The sequence below is a fragment of the Phyllostomus hastatus genome, unplaced genomic scaffold (genome assembly GCF_019186645.2).
Source record: "Phyllostomus hastatus isolate PE091 unplaced genomic scaffold, TTU_PhHast_1.1 phas_contig_254, whole genome shotgun sequence".
Classification (NCBI taxonomy): domain Eukaryota; kingdom Metazoa; phylum Chordata; class Mammalia; order Chiroptera; family Phyllostomidae; genus Phyllostomus; species Phyllostomus hastatus.
Genome location: NW_025333810.1, coordinates 1,772,911 through 1,784,258, shown reverse-complemented (window position 1 = coordinate 1,784,258; position 11,348 = coordinate 1,772,911). Strand labels below are relative to the sequence as shown.

The 11,348-nt window shown below is 36.4% G+C and overlaps 1 pseudogene; it reads right to left on the bottom strand.

Moving 5' to 3' along the window:
- Positions 1-1,269: 1,269 nt before the first annotated feature.
- On the bottom strand, positions 1,270-10,979 carry LOC123818039 (annotated as a pseudogene).
- Between the last annotated feature and the right edge of the window lie 369 nt (positions 10,980-11,348).

The window sequence follows — 11,348 nt, the reverse complement described above, 5'->3', positions numbered from 1 at the left end:
ATTACCTTTCCATTTTGAATTTAATTTTCAGTCATTTGCAACTAACAGAACTCTAATTGATAAATTTGACTATTTACACAATCCAGGTTATCACTGTTGGATTGACTTATTCGGCTTCACATCAGTCAAGGATTGTGAGATATGAAAAATAGCATTTTAGACCTTTACAATGTTCTTTTCTTTGAAACATTGGGAAAAAATCTTTTTGCTAATGCTTCATTGATAATATTTTAGTATTCTATTTGGTACTTTGGTCTTTAAACTTGTAAGGAGCTGGGGGGTGTTTTTTTTAAGGTTTTAAAGAAAAAGGATTTTAGTTTTTGATATGATTTTGCCTCTTGAAATGTGGTTACTAACAACTACTGCTGAGCCTTACCTCCTGTGTCTCCTGTAAAAAAGGACGTTCAGTGCATATGATGAACTACATGAACTTTCCACAGGCAGAAACGAATCATACATTGTCCAATATTTTTTTGTACAGGCATCAATTAGACCTTTTAAAGATTATTTAAAAGTTCTTCTTAGTCATTTTTTCTCATCAAAGTCAACACAGGATATTAAAATAAAGAAAAGCAGCAATGATACTTTTATCTACCCAAATGGAGTGCCAAGTTCCTGGATTTACTTTATTAATTGTACTCATGATTATTTTTATGATTGAATTTAACTACATGGCTGATAAGTTCTGCATTATCCAACCATAGCTATAAATTCTGTATTTGATTTTCTTCATTGCATTTTGGAAATGTCAGAATCAAATTTCTGTTTGAACTTCTGTTTTTTTCTCTCCTTAAGAAAAAAGGAATTTGAATCTGGAATGATTTACAAATTAAATGCAAATAGAGGTAACTGTAATTTTTTTAAAAGTCTCTACAATAATACTCTCATTTGATTTAAATTTGTTTTCCTATTTAGTTGATAATCATGTAACTAGTTATTATAACAGGAAAATACAGAAATATAATGTCACTATAGCCTAGATTTATTGAACTGACAAAGACATTCAGGAAGGACTTTTCATTTACATTTTTATCTTTTTCTCTTTATTTTTTTTATGTTTTATTTTTTTGGCAGAGCCAGCTGAGACTTTATTTTGGGAAAAAAAACACACTTGATTTTGCTTTTAGTTGGGTGCATGGGTACGACGAGGTCCCCCAGGCAGTAAACTCCCAACCCCAGGGGCGAGCTGAGGACTGGGGCTGGGATTCAGGTGGGTCTCCTGTGCCCTGTACTCCCACACACAGCTGCTTTTCCCCCAACAGTAGTTGTTCACTTGGGCAAGATGTCAGATGACTCAGACACAGCTTCCCTTCGTGGGTCTCAATCTTCTTCACAACCACCATCTTAGAGGAGCTGTTGCTCATGTGGCTTCAGGAGCCAGGGTCTCCACCACTGTCCAAGCTGGCCTGGAAGCCCAGGCCATAGGTAAGGTTCTGATAAGCTGGACTCAGCCAATCTGAGTATCCACTGGTGGCCTTGATATGAATACTCATGTTCTGTATCCCAGACTCCAGTTAGTTCTCCTCGTCCTTCAGCAGTTTGTGGTAAGTGGTGACCTCCAAATCCAGGGCCAGCTTGACATTCATGAACTCCTGATATTCATGCAGCTGCTAGGCCATGTCCTGCTTGATGGTTCTCAGAGAGGCTTCCAGCTCAGCCACTTTGGCCTGAGCATCCTTGACTGCCACACTGCTCAGCACACTGCTCAGCATCAGTGATGGCAGCCTAGGGAAGCCCTCCTGCCTTTGAGACCATTGATCTCATCCTGGATTGAGCTGATGTTCAGGTTAATCTCAGAAATCTTTGTCTCTGTGTGACACAGGTTATCTCTGTGCTTCCCAGCCAATGTCTGCAGCTCTTCATACTCAATCTGGTACCTGGTTTCAGCCTCATCCTGGCTTTGATTGGCGATCTCTTGTACTGGGCCTTGACTTCTGCAATGATGATGTCCAGGTCCAGGGAGCAGCTGCTGTCCATGGACAGCACCACGGAAGTGTCAGAGATCTGGATCTGCAGCTCACAAATCTCTTCTTCATACAGTTGCCTGTAGAAGTTGATCTCATCAGTCAGTCCCTCCAGGTGAGACTCCAGCTCTACCTTGTTCATGTAAACTTGATTGACATCCTTCTTGATGAGGACAACTTCATTCTCTGTCTCTGTGCACTTGTTGATCTCATCCTCATATTTATTCTTTAAGTCCTCCACCAGCCTCTGCATGTTGCCAAACTCTGCCTCCAGCCTCAGCTTCTTCTGGGCAAGTATTTCCAGCTGCCACTGAAAGTTGTTGATGTAGGTCTCAAACATATTATCCATGTTATGGTGGGTCATCTGCTACTGCTTCAGGAGATTCCATTTGATTTCCAGAATCTTATTCTGCTGCTCCAGGCTCTGTACCTTATTGATGAAGGAAGCAAACTTGTTGAGGCTCTTGATCTGCTCCTTCTCCTGGTTGTGCAAGGCCTAAATGTTGGGGTCCACTTTCCACTTCAGGGGGCTCAGCAGGCTCTGGTTCACTTGGTGGCTTTGACTCCCAGCCACCAAAACCCCTGGCCAGATTCATGTTGGTGACCTGGCCAACCTGGTCACTGCTGCCCACCCTGGAAAATGTGGAGGAGCTGGTGTGGGGCCCACTGGAGTATGAGTGGCTGCTGAAGGCTCAGAGACCAGAGGTGGACACCCTGTAGGTCTCTGAGTCACCCCTGTGGACATGGTAGGGCTGGGGTAGTGGCAAGGAGGCCAAACCAGAGATTTGAGAAGAAGCCAAAATGCTGCTTTATTGCAACTTTAAATCTGATTATTTAATAAGAACTTTTCAGCTAATTATTAGTCTTCAGAATCACCTCTTGTTTATACATTTCTTATCAATAGTTTTGTTTTCATGGTCTTCTGATGCTTTTTTGCTTTCATTTATGATGTTTGAAAGAACTATTCTTTCCCTAGAATTTTTCTGTTTAGCTAAGTCATAACAAATTTAAATATTTTAAAATTTACTTGCATGTGGAGACTTCTAAAATTGGCAGAAGATCTATTCTTAAGTGCATAATTAAAAATGCATTAATATAAGATGAGTATTAAAAACAGACAAAAAATAACTAGGAGATAGTTTCCTATATCCACAAAATTTGTTACTAGGAAAGGACCACATAGCTCATTTCTCATGGAGTGAGAGGAAGAGTTAGGACCACACTGTCAGCTTCCTATCCCTGGTACTTCAATTTGAATTAGTGAACTTCCATTTTACATGTTGGGCTTTTGCCTGAGGTTTGGTTTGACTAAAGGACTCTGTGGAATAGTAAATAGAGATGATAGATGATAAATAGATGATAGATATATAGATAGATAGATAGAATAAATTCCTTAATGAAAGGTCAGCATTTCTATTTCAAAAATAACATTTTAAGGCTTCTTGCATTTTTCTTATCTACTAACACGAAGCCGTGCAAATTATAGGTTTTTCTTAAATAAAGACAAATTCTACAGAAAACAACAAGACTTAGAAATGGGATGCTCATGAGTTAAAAAATTTAAGACCCCAGTTCTCAAGAGTAAGCTTCTCTATCGAGCCTCTTCTTTTCCTGCTACTAGGAGAATTAGACAATGATATTTTTCTTTCTGCCTGGTACAACTTTGAAATACTTTTAGTAGGTATCTATGCTGCTACATCACATTCATTTATAAGGGCTTTTCTTCTTCCTCAACTGTAAACATTTCAAGGCCAGCCACAAGCAGTATCTTACAATCTTGTTGTGCCACATGCCTAGGGTAGCAGGTGCTCTATAGATGTCAGTGAAATAGGTGGACACGCTTTACTACTTCATTTCCATTCCATGGATGTGTTTGTATGTGCATGTTCTCTAGCCTGGAATACTTTCCCTTTATTCCTCACTCAGATAACCCTTCCTGCCTGTCCTGCAGTCCATAGCTCAAAAGTCATTTCCTTAATGAAAGACCATCTCTGAAATACTGTTTTTTTCACACATTGTTTGCTTTTGTGGAACCCTTGGTGTCTAAAACTATCACAATTTTTAAAACTATATTAGTGAATGTCCTCATTCCCATGTATAAGGAAAGCCCTGTACAGAGGTGGAGTGTGGGGTGTGTGTGTGTGTGTGTGTTTTCCCGGGACTTGCCCCAGCATAAAACTCATAGTTGCTCCTTCAGGTTTTTATTTTTTTGTAGAGATAAAATTAATAAAACAGTGATTTAAAAAGGTAAATGAGAAGCTTTTTGATTTAAGCCACATTGTACTTTAAGAGCAATCCTTTCAGCATTCTTCATTAAGAAAAGCCATTAAGCATGAAAGGGAGGAAGGAAAGCACTCACGCACATAGCTAATGCACCCGTTAGACCTTCTCAGAAAAGGAAAGTCAAGATAAAAAACAGGAGAGAATATGCGAATATATTAGTAAAGAATGGTTTTGAGGATCGTTTATAACCTTTTTTTAACAAAGAACCAGCTGCTTTACACAAGAAAGATAACATGGTAAAAACAATAAAAATTATTTCTATTTAGTTTACCTTTTAGTTACTATCAAGGAACACAATGGCTCACCATCAGTGATTTTTATCAGACCACTTTTGTGTTTTATTTAAAACTGGATTTGTAACAAAGACTAACTTGTTGGAAGAAGGTTTGTCTCACTGCAAGTTTCAAGCTATAGAAGGGTATTTGCACATGGGACAAAAGGGCAGGAGATGGATCCTGAGAGAGGGACCCAAGTGCAGAGATATGAAGGGGTGAAATAACTCTGGGAAGACAGATAAAATGAGAACTTGTATATGCTAGGCAATTCAGAGATGGCAGTTTTAGCAAATACTAAAGATTATTTGCTTTTCTTTTTCTCTTTACTAATAGAAGATTTTTAAACAATTCATTTATTTGTTTTGTTGTTTGTCTGTTCCTGCTGACTCACTACAGCTTGAGACAGAAGACTACATTTTCTAGCTTTCTTTGCAACTAGGTCTATAGCCATTTCTCTAAATTCTGGCCGTTCACATCTAAGTGGGAAAGTGTGGAATTTCTTCAAGGATGAAGGTGTAAAGCTTTCAGATGGAAAGAGGTCCTTTTGCCCCAGTGAATTTTATGTTTCCTCTTGTCTGCATACCAACCCTGCACTGACTACTTATTTCTAGACCTCTAGACGTCTTTTATGTAAGAGATAAATGAACTTCTGTTTTATTTATGCAGCTAAATCTAAGGCTAGCCAATACAATAAAGGGGGAAAAAAGCAGGGTCTCTGATCTCCTGGAGCTTAAATGTTAGTCAGGAACTATTTGTTTTTTTGGAATGTAAGTTTCCTATTTTAGTGAAAATTGGACCCAGTAAACTCTTTAACAAGAGTTAAAATCTATTGAGTAAAACTGGACATAAGTGGTCTGCTAATAATTCTTAAGAAATGAGTCAGTTACTCAATCTTTTTTTATGCATGAACTCAAAATCTAATGCATGAGGAAAATATTTAACATCAATCCACTCATTCATTCATTGAGGGTATAGATATATTTTTTCCCACCGCAGCCCAGATGCTCAGTTTAAACTGTACTGTATGTCCATGTTTGAAGTTATTATTAGATAAGAGTTGATGTGATATAAATCATTCTATCATATTATATTTTCCTCAAAATTCCTAACACATTTAACTATATTTATTGGCTTGAGTTTTAATCTATAAGCTATTTCATGATTATTTTACAAAAGTATGCTCTACACTATAAGCTACTTCAAGAAAAGATTCATAAGTTATTTAACTTCTGAGGTTATCACAGAATGAATTGGTTTTAGATGTTTCATATTATCCTTAAAAATGAATTAATGAAGGTTGTATGATGCAAAAGATTTTTTTTCTTTTTTGGTAATAAAAAATGAATATATGTCAAAATAATTTATCTTCTGTTATTTTGGATATATACCTACATGTTTCATTGTTTCTAAATGGGTTATAACATACCCTGTAAACTCCAAGAGTTTCTTAGTAAATCAAATTAATTAATCAAATCAATTAATCATAATTCAATTAATATGAATTAATTGAAAAGTATCCAGAAAGAAAAAGATAAAACTAAATGAAGAAAACTAAATGAAGAAAACTAAATGAAGTAAAATAAAATTTACTTTTCTTTCTCCTTTCTTTTACTCACATATTTTTAGCTCACAAAGGATATAAAATAGTTCACCTCCAATCAGAGAATATTAGAACAGCAAAGGGACAACACAAAAAGATCACATATGAAATGCAAACTCATGTAAAAAGTGCAAAGGACCTAGAATCACACAGTCCTAAGTTTGTGTTCTTACACAGCCAGTTAATGCCAAAGGTTGAATGCCTGGGCAAATTAAGTACCTAAGCTTCAATTTATTTTATAAAATGGCAATCTTAGCACCCAGTTAATAGAGTTATTGTGATGTCTTTCTTCATCTCCAGCTTTCTTTCTTCTTTGTTGGATCCATTCTCAAAATCTTCAATAATGTAATAGTAAAGATGACCACTACATCTCCAGATTGTCAACTGATATTACTAGGGAGAAATGATTCCTTTTTTCTGATTGTTTTAAAATATTTAATAGCATGGTTATTAGGCTGGCTTAATTATGCATGTATCTCAGATCCCAGCTCCCTCTGTTTAAGGGAGGGAGTATTCTGATTGACTAGATCAGACATAAAAATTGAGATATTATTGGCATCAGCCCCAGCCAATGGGGAATAATACTAGAGCAAATTCAGTTTCCCAAAGGAATGCCAAAATCTGAAGGAGTGCAGGATAGAAAGTCCACTACAATATTTTTACTCAGTACTTCAAGCAATTCATCAGTTATTTTCAAAGTTAAAGTTGTTAAACTGAGCTTATGTCCTTTACTACCTTACTTTACCCTTTAACTTCTTTGAAATTTCTTTTCTGACAGATGTCAAGAAACTTTCCTCTTCATTGATTTTCTACATGCTTTCTCTCTCATCCATCTGTTCCCTATTTTCTTCTTCCACTGTGAGTCCAAAATGTCAAGTTTATTTCCTGAAAGCAAACATATATATTTTATTTCTTAATAATATGATCAGATTCTGATTATACTGTACCAGAAAATCCTGTCAAATATTAAGAGTTAACTCTCAATATTAGTTAAATGGTCATTTTGTTTATGTTGGTTTGCCTAAATTAAGGTCATTATAGTAGTTTTAACCTTTTTAACAGAAAACACTCAAGAAAATAGTAAAATACTAGATAATGTCTTTAAGCCCTCTTTTTCATCTGTTCTTATTTTATCATAAACTATAACTCTTACCTATTTCTTAATACTCCACTATAAGAATAACAAACTGTGTGATAGAAGGTGATTCAATGGCCCTGTGAAATCATCTACATTTTTTGAAATAGTTTCAAACTTACTTCCTTGAATGGGGTGTTCACATATCATCCTATAAATATATAGACAATGAGACTTTTTCTCTGTATTTTTTAAATAGATTTTATTTATTTATTTTTAGAGAGGGAAGGGAGGGAGAAAGAGAGAGACAGAGAGAGAGAGAGGGAGAAACATCAATGTGCGGTTGCTGGGGGTCATGGCCTGCAACCCAGGCATGTACCCTGGCTGGGAATCAAACCTGCGACACTTTGGTTCGCAGCCCGCACTCAATCCACTGAGCTACGCCAGCTAGGGCTCTGTATTTTCAATTTCTAATTCCTTGGTCAATAAATGATTTACTGGCTTTTCCCTCCTTGATTTTATAAAGTATATTACCCTGATGACATCATTTCCTTTGTGTGGCTCTCTCTTTTAGTAGTTTCTGTAACATAAATTTCCTTGGTGCTTTTCTTACCTTCTGCCCTATGATATGCAATTGTTATTCCTTTAACACAAAATAGGATAGAAGCAAATACCTCAATTCACACAATATATATTACTTTATTTATATACTAGATCTCTAACCAGAGGTCACTATTCCTTTTCTTAATCCCAAAATTATCTATTAACCATTCAGTAACCATTAGCAGGGGGTTAATATGGATTTCTGTATACACAAAGCACATACTGGGAGAAGTGAATACAAAATCAAAAGCCATACCACTCTTAAAAATACTATCTTTGTTCACATTATATTTGGAACAGAAAAGGCCTTTAGGAAGTCTAGCTGTTGTGGCAGTAGTGGGTACTGCAGCTTAAAAACAGTTATTCTTGCATAATGGAGAAATATATAGCAAAGCTCCAGTTTTGTGAAATATATTACCAAAATTTTATTTGGGGAGAAAATACATAAACATGCATTTTCAAAACTACTGTAGAAGGCTGAATAAAATTAGTGCTAAAAATACATTTGTTCAATGAAGAAATGGTCTGAAAGAAAGTTGAAAATATCAAAGAAACTCCAAGAAATATGGGACTGTAATTAAAATCCTGTGAAATGCAGAATTTTTAGAAGTATAGCTTGGAAGGGGAGGTAAATATTGGAAGTGAATGAAATGAAAAAGACACATACCCAATAAGATTTTTATAATATAGAGAACCATAACAGAGTTGACAAGAACACAAAAATAAAATTCAAAAACTGATTTGTTTCCAATTTCTACCTCTTTACAATAATCAATGTTATATATTATATTATTGTTAAAATATGAGATCTTTTCAGAAAGTATTTAGATGTGTACTATGGTAAATAGAGATATTTACTGAAGAAGATATAAAATACAAGAAACATTGTACATAGGACAATAAGGTCTCAATCCTCTTCAAAGTAGCCACCTTGAGACCTCACAGTTCTCCCAGTTGCCATCAGCAGGCCCATTATATTTTCCTGAATGTCATCAATGGTCTGAATTCTATGCCTTTTCAAAGATGATTTTAGTTTTAGGAAAAGCCTGAAGTCACAGGGCACCAAATTTGGGCTGTACGGGAGCTAAGTAACCTGAGTGATTCAATGTTTTGTCACAAAACTCTGCATGAGATGTGATGCATGAGCAGGTGAATTGTTGTGATGAAGCTGCCAACCACCAGCTGCCCATAGCTGCATGCTTCTGAATCATATGAATAGTTTCTATGGAGGAATGTTCATGCTTAATGCAAAATTTGATGCAATTTGTTGTTCTACTCACTCAGTCCTTTTGAATGTGACGGCCACACAGTACACAGGTTCACTCAATGGCATCTACTGGCCCCACTGGCTAGTACAGTGAAGTCATCATTGATCATACATACACATTACAGTCCACTCTCCTTGGCTTCCAGGTTACATCAATGTGGCACAAACCATTCTTGTTATATTAACAATGGCTGGACTTTTTCCAGACAAGCCTCATATATTTTGTCCCTTATTAGGGGCAGATTATACTTTCCAATCCTGTTAACATCATGCTTAGCCATGTGACTTATGATGAATCCCCATTCACTTGACTTGAGAGTCTCAGAGTGGGTCATATGAATTGCTTTGGTTAATGACTTAGGGACAGAAGTGAATGAATAATTTCCAAATTAAGGTTTAAAAATGAGTTTTGGTTTGTCATGTTTTTCTTACACCTCTCCTAACAGACAAGCAGGACCTCAAGTACAGGCTGCTGTGTAGCAGATGACAGAGAGCAGAGTTGTAGCTGACCAACAGTATACATAAAATATGAAAAATAAGTCTTTGTGGTTGTAAGCCACATATTTTGGGGGGAAGGTTGTATGTTAGCCTCAACTGATTGTTAGAAATTTATCAAAATATTTCTCAAGAAAGAGATGGTTTGTGGGTGACATCTTTAGTCAAAGAAAAGATTTCCACAAATAGAAAAATGTAAGATAATATCAATAATATGAGAAAATGGGAACAGTAAACACCTGCATTATTTTTTTAGTGTAGCAAGTAACATAATTTAATAACTTATTTTTATTTTTTATTAATTTGCTTTTATCTATTTATGAATAATATTTGAGCTAAAAATCTTATGTAAAAAAGAATGATCAGTATTAATAATATTCCTCCTATGCAAATATTTGATATCCTTAGAATTGAGTAAAAAGTAATCTGGCCATTATCAATAATTATTCATAAATTAATTGTTCTAAAATTTGAGGGATAGGATGAAAAAGTGTTTACAAATGGCTTACTAAAGATGAGCCACACACTTGAGGACAACAAAGATTTTAACCAGATGGATAGAATAGAAGATAATTATTTTAGAATGTTTGTGAAGGAAATTAGTCATGGTGTGAATCAGTAAAAAGAATTAGTCCAAGTGTTAAAAGAAAATATATCATAATCTCAGTACTCTGATGCTGTTGATATTTCAATAAAATAACTTTCTTTTAATTCTTTCAATTGTAAAAATTCACTCCATGGTAAATATTTTAAAAGAATAATAGAGTATAGAGCACAAAGCACAATTTAACCAAAATGCAGCACCCCTCCACCAAAACATACACAGCCTTTCCACTGCTCCTCCCACAATACAAACACTGTTGAAGTCTGGCCTGGTCCTTAGTCAGCATGACAGAGTCCTAAGGGGAAATAAGCTTTGGGGTTAAAGCTGGCCCTAAGTCTTGGCAGGGTAGTATGACTGAGAAGAGCCCCAGAAATCATGGTTATCTGGGGCCCAGACTTTGTTCCATGTGAAATTTCACTAAAGACTGAAGTTATCAAACAGAGGGACATTGCTGAGTGACTGCCAACAGACTTTTTTGATAAGAATTCAAGACAGAATATATTGTGTAGATCTTTACATGAGAACATTAGGTAACAATTGAAAATGTTTTCAATTATAGTTCCACTAAACATTTATGGAAAGTAATATATCCATACTTACTATCCAGATATATTACATTTTCAGAATAGAATTATGCTTCTATTCTCCCGGTATTTAAACTGGCTTGCCAATTATTTTGGCCAACAAGAATGAGACAGAAGTGATACTCATCTAGTTCTGACCCAGGTCTTCATGATGTTCTTTCTCTGGAAATCCTGATGAACTGCTGTGTGAATATGGCTGAGCTCCACTGCTGGACCAGACATAAACCATCCTAGCTGAGGCCAATGTAGATCAGCCATCCCCTGTTGGGAACCACCCTGCCTGGTATCAGAAGCTGTAACTCCTGCCAAGGCTAAGGCTGAGGGAACGACCTTGGACCTTAAGCCAGCAAGGAGACAAAAGCTTATCTCCCTGTCAGGAGCACTGCTTCTGCTCCTCTTACTTCACCCTGCCTGGCCCCCAATGCTTGGTCAGTTAGCCAATGACGGGTAAGATTCCCCAAGGGGGGAACAACCTAAGACAGTCATGATCATGTGGGAGGCCCCCAAGAAAGGATTTTGGGGGCTACAGCAAAAGGGGGTGATGGACCCTCGCCCCTCGGCTTTGACATAGCCTGAGTCCTCATTGTCTGTGAGAGAA